This window comes from Oncorhynchus keta, unplaced genomic scaffold (genome assembly GCF_023373465.1).
Source record: "Oncorhynchus keta strain PuntledgeMale-10-30-2019 unplaced genomic scaffold, Oket_V2 Un_contig_13838_pilon_pilon, whole genome shotgun sequence".
NCBI lineage: Eukaryota > Metazoa > Chordata > Actinopteri > Salmoniformes > Salmonidae > Oncorhynchus > Oncorhynchus keta.
Window position 1 is genome coordinate 1 of NW_026278390.1, and position 6,093 is coordinate 6,093.

A 6,093-nucleotide genomic window follows, 5' to 3' on the forward strand; every position below is an offset into this window, starting at 1 on the left:
GCCATGTAAAACGAACAAATTATTTGTCTGCATTTATTAAATTGTACTAAAACTTCCTGTTTCCATCACAGCTGTAGTGATTTTTGTTCATATGACTTCACTAGCATAAAAACTGTAGATGGAAACATGGTTAATGACTGCAAAAACAAGAATCTACTACTATTACAGAAACACAGAAGTACATTTACATTTAAGTCATTTAGCAGACGCCTTATCCAGAGCGACTTACAAATTGGTGCATTCACCTTATGACATCCAGTGGAACAGCCACTTTACAATAGTGCATCTAAATCTTTTAAGGGGGGTGAGAAGGATTACTTTATCCTATCCTAGGTATTCCTTAAAGAGGTGGGGTTTCAGGTGTCTCCGGAAGGTGGTGATTGACTCCGCTGTCCTGGCGTCGTGAGGGAGTTTGTTCCACCATTGGGGGCCAGAGCAGCTTAACAGTTTTGACTGGGCTGAGCGGAACTGTACTTCCTCAGTGGTAGGGAGGCGAGCAGGCCAGAGGTGGATGAACGCAGTGCCCTTGTTTGGGTGTAGGGCCTGATCAGAGCCTGGAGGTACTGAGGTGCCGTTCCCTCACAGCTCCGCAGGCAAGCACCATGGTCTTGTAGCGGATGTGAGCTTCAACTGGAAGCCAGTGGAGAGAGCGGAGGAGCGGGGTGACGTGGGAGAGAACTTGGGAAGGTTGAACACCAGACGGGCTGCAGCGTTCTGGATGAGTTGTAGGGGTTTAATGGCACAGGCAGGAGCTCAGCCAACAGCGAGTTGCAGTAATCCAGACGGGAGATGACAAGTGCCTGGATTAGACCTGCGCCGCTTCCTGTGTGAGGCAGGGTCGTACTCTGCGGATGTTGTAGAGCATGAACCTACAGGAACGGGCCACCGCCTTGATGTTAGTTGAGAACGACAGGGTGTTGTCCAGGATCACGCCAAGGTTCTTAGCGCTCTGGGAGGAGGACACAATGGAGTTGTCAACCGTGATGGCGAGATCATGGAACGGGCAGTCCCTTCCCGGGAGGAAGAGCAGCTCCGTCTTGCCGAGGTTCAGCTTGAGGTGGTGATCCGTCATCCACACTGATATGTCTGCCAGACATGCAGAGATGCGATTCGCCACCTGGTCATCAGAAGGGGGAAAGGAGAAGATTAATTGTGTGTCGTCTGCATAGCAATGATAGGAGAGACCATGTGAGGTTATGATAGAGCCAAGTGACTTGGTGAAAAGCGAGAATAGGAGAGGGCCTAGAACAGAGCCCTGGGGGACACCAGTGGTGAGAGCGCGTGGTGAGGAGACAGATTCTCGCCACGCCACCTGGTAGGAGCGACCTGTCAGGTAACGCAATCAAGCGTGGGCCGCACCGGAGATGCCCAACTCGGAGAGGGTGGAGAGGAGGATCTGATGGTTCACAGTATCGAAGGCAGCCGATAGGTCTAGAAGGATGAGAGCAGAGGAGAGAGAGTTAGCTTTAGCAGTGCGGAGCGCCCTCCGTGATACAGAGAAGAGCAGTCTCAGTTGAATGACTAGTCTTGAAACCTGACTGATTTGGATCAAGAAAGTCATTCTGAGAGAGATAGCGGGAGAGCTGGCCAAGGAAGGCACGTTCAAGAGTTTTGGAGAAAAGAAGAGGATACTGGTCTGTAGTTATTGACATCGGAGGGATCGAGTGTAGGTTTTTTCAGAAGGGGTGCAACTCTCGCTCTCTTGAAGACGGAAGGGACGTAGCCAGCGGTCAGGGATGAGTTTCACTATGTGTTTTTAATCTAATTGTATTGGTCACATACACATATTTAGCAGATGTTATTGCGGGTGAAGCGAAATGCTTGTGCTGCAAAGTTGCTTAGGAGCTTGAAGCAGAGCTGCCATGTCAGTGTGCCATCCTGTTCTGTGTATTTTGCAGGTTCAAGGCATTGTTCTCATATCAGTACTTCCACATGTCACAGACCACAGTTTCGATAAATATATCACAGGTAATAGAGAAGAGGAAGACCCTTATTTCCATGTCGACTTCTGTAACAACAGTCTGATGCCAAGCACTGGCAGCAGACGCTAGGGAACACATTCACAGCACAAATCATCACGTTATACTGTACAAACACTGTCAGTTATACACACCTCACAGTCAGAAAGGCCATGGAGACCAGTACACTCACTCTCCGGACTCTGGAGTCACCATCTCTCCTTCAGGCCAGTGCACATTCAGCTTACAGTATGCCTGAGGCCATGGCAGCAGTTGTAAGACCACAGACAAAGGACAGAAATGACAACCTATTATCTGTGTAGACCCTATTCCCTACAAAAGTAGTGCACTACAGTATGGGGAATAGGATGTCATTTAGAGATTTTCATTTGAGATCAATGCATTATACACAAACTTGTTTCTCTTCCACCTTAGTGTGTGTTGATGACTTGGTTGTAGATGAGCTCCAGGATCTGAGAGTAGGTCTGGTCTTTGGGTGTGTGGCCTCTCAGAGAGCCCTGGGGGAGAGAGAGGGAGAGCGAAACCAAACAAGTGAGGAGGAAATCTCTGAGGGACAATTCCTAACTGGAGATAACATGCACGACTCGAACTTCACGCAAATGTATCGATGTCAATGAGAGATGTGAGATAATTTGGGTATCATGCGAGATCACAAGTTAGCATCCGGCCCTAAGTGATTAACATGGTGTGGAATCTATGCTACTTGTGTTACATAGCAGTTTCCTCTTGTAAATGGCTTATGTTTCACAGACCTTGATTTTGTCCATCATGGTATCAGGACAGCAGAACTGATGGAACTGTACCAGGTCAGAGCTGCCCTGTAGAAGTCCACCAGCAGCATCTGTGGAACAATAATTGAATACAGTAAGAAGAACAGTTACAAAATATTATTATATTATTATATTACAAAATGGCCAATGGTCTGCAATTTGAATTAATTTGCATAGGTATGGTTACTATGATGATAACTAAGTTTACAGACAATACCATCTCATTCAGGATGTCACTGGTCAGGAAGTTATCTTGTACATAGGTTACCACCACCACCACCACCACCACAGGGATGCCATGGTCATTGGGGCTTTGCTGTGAATGGTAGAATAGTGATAAGTTGGTGTTATAGATGTTTACCTGACAGACCTTGTATGAACAGATTCTGGCAGATCTGAAAGGTCATTGATTGTTTTCCACACAAACATCTGTATCATACTGTGGAATTGGCGTGTGTTGATCCATGTCCTGATATTATCAGTGTTATTCTGGCTTACCTCTTCCTCAACAACAAAGGCCCAATCTCTATTTGCGACAGGGAAATGCTCTTAAACTGCAAGCAAAAAGGCACAACAACAGAGGTCATACATGTTGAAGATCATTACTGTAATGCCAGAGCCTGGGGAATGCAATGTCATACTTCTGACATTGCTCACTGTCTCTGCTTTTAAAGGAAATACTCACGTTGTGTGTTAGTGTCCTATCGTCCTCCGAGGTAGCCCACCACCTCACTGGTGGTCAGGTGACAGTGGAAATCCTGAGGACACACGATCATACATCTGTCATTTTCCCCCAATACAACGGACTCAAACTGTAGTTTTACATTTCTTATCTTACTACCACTGTATGACTTACCATGAGAAGCATCACGTTGCTGCATACAGCACATTGAAAGGCTGGAATCTCTTGATGGCTGAGAAAGCTGATAATCCCACCAACGTGTGTGGACCCCTGTCGATATACAGTATGTGTTTAATTGTTGACGTTACTTATATGCATTATATGCATTACTGAGACAGGCTGGGATAAGCACAAATATACCTTGCATTCCTGGTACCCAGAGTGCTGTATCTGATGGGGATTATCTCTCTGTCTCCTCTCCTGGGCACAAGGCTGATATCTGTTAGAGGAGCCCATTAGATACATATTTCTCATATCACTCTCTACCATACATAGTTTAAATTACATAATGCCATTTCTCCAGATTCTTGGTGGATTGAATGTCTCACCATGCAGCTCAGGTTTGTTCTTCCTGCTCTTGTCACCTGTCGGCAATGCCGTCTTTCCCTCTTCCTCATCTCCCATCGCGTCATCTTCTACCTCGCTCACTAAGCTCTGACATCACAGGACGAGGGAGGGTTTGAGATGCCAGTATTCTACAGTGCTTCTCTCCCTCCAAATCTCCCTCTTCCAGCATCCCTTCCTTTTGAGGCCTCTTTTCCTGTAGAGCTTTGTTTCTGTATCAACAAACCTCCCTCTTTTTCTCCTCCTCACCATGTCTGCGCTGGGCTGGTACTTGTGCAGCCAGCTGGTCTTGTACTGCACTCGTTTCTGGCCCCTGTAGCGCACTGAGGCCCACCCACAGCCCGACTTCTTAGCAGGGTTGACCAGGCGCTTGCAGTGTGTGGCCCAGGCACTGGGAGAGTTGAAGGTCTGCCCCGTCTCCACCCAGCAGATCTTCCCATCGTTAAACAGGTCGCCTATAAACTTTTTACCCGAGGGAGGGAGGGAAGGATGCAACTTTAGGCTGGTGCTGGCAACATTATGTAGTGAGGTCCATACAGAAGTGGTTTGTCGAGATCGGTGTGAAAGAACTTGACTGGCCTGCACAGAGCCCTGCCTCAACCCCATCGAACACCTTTGGGATGAATTGGAAAGCCGACAGCGAGCCAGGCCTAAACGCCAGGCCCTGACCTCACTAATGATCATGTGGCTGAATAGAAGCAAGTCCACACAGCAATGTTCCAATATTTGGTGGAAAGCTTTCCCAGAAGAGTGGAGGCTGTTATAGCAGCAAAAGTGGACCAACTCCATATTAACGGCCATGATTTTCGAATGAAAAGTTTGATGAGCATGTATCCACATACTTTTGGCCATATAGTGTATTTGTGTATGGACATGTATTATGATAATCAGTTACAGGTGCATTACCAGGTAGTAAATTGACAGCACTCCATCCCCAGGCTCTACCAGGCTGTCCTTCAGCAGCACTCTCAGGGTAATGCATCTCCTCCTCAGCAGGGAACCACAACCCGAGAGGGTTCTCGGTCTGACTATGCTCCTCCTCTTCCTCTCCTCCCTCCTCCATGACCTGTGGAGACAAGGGTGGCTCAGAGTCTGTGAACACAGACACACTCACATATTTGAAGCATTATGCATTTGTAAGCCATTCAATAGAAAGGTGATCTCTTAGAGCCAAGGACTGCCATTCATCCACAAAAAGAAGTCCAACAAATGATTCCCTCTGAATTTGTTATAGGGGTCATGACATCTGAGATCAAGAAGTCACCCAGTGACCCACATAAATCACTGTCAATGTTGAAATGTAATAATCTGTTGGACGTTACATTTAAAGTTGTTTGACATAGCTAATTTGTTGTCACTTTTGATCATTTGTGATAGCCCTAATTCATGTTGTGGCTTTTGTGAGACAGCGTCTGTTTATATGGTTAGTAAGAAAAAAAGAAACGCCAGAAGGCATTCCATATAGGGATAAAATAGTAGCCTACTGATTTGATCTAATTGTATTAATTACCACTATTACATTTAAAGATGGATGCGCGTTGTTCTTTATTCTTGGCCATTGGTTATTCATCCGCAACTCGAGGCCTGCTCCTCGAGATGAATTTCACTCAACATTTTAATTAAAATAATCTATTATTCTCACCCATTTCCATGAAAGCGTTTGAGAGCCGCTAGAGGTTTTCTTTTCACCCACTTTGATCAATGCTCAGAAGGGTTCAATAAACACACGTTGCCACACTGGCTGGCAAGCTATTATGCAATTATGCAAAAACATAACATGAACGCGTCTGCAGTGTAGTGTTGTGGTGTTTTAATGTCAATTCCTCATTTTTCTTTCTCCCTCATTCCCGTCCTTGTCACTCTCCCCGTAAACTAAAGCGATGTTTCTTTGATCATATAGGTTATATCTCATTGTAAACTATTTGCTGTTCAGTCGCTATCAGACACCGTTTGTTATAGTCAAAAAATATATTTATCTATCCATTAGTATCCATTAGTAATTACATAGTATTGAATCAAATCAAATCAAATCAAATCAAATCAAATTTTATTTGTCACATACACATGGTTAGCAGATGTTAAATGCGAGTGTAGCGAA

At 45.5% G+C, this 6,093-nt stretch overlaps 1 pseudogene; it reads right to left on the reverse strand.

Moving 5' to 3' along the window:
* Nucleotides 1-2,216: 2,216 nt before the first annotated feature.
* On the reverse strand, nucleotides 2,217-5,641 carry LOC127906134 (MPN domain-containing protein-like; annotated as a pseudogene).
* Between the last annotated feature and the right edge of the window lie 452 nt (nucleotides 5,642-6,093).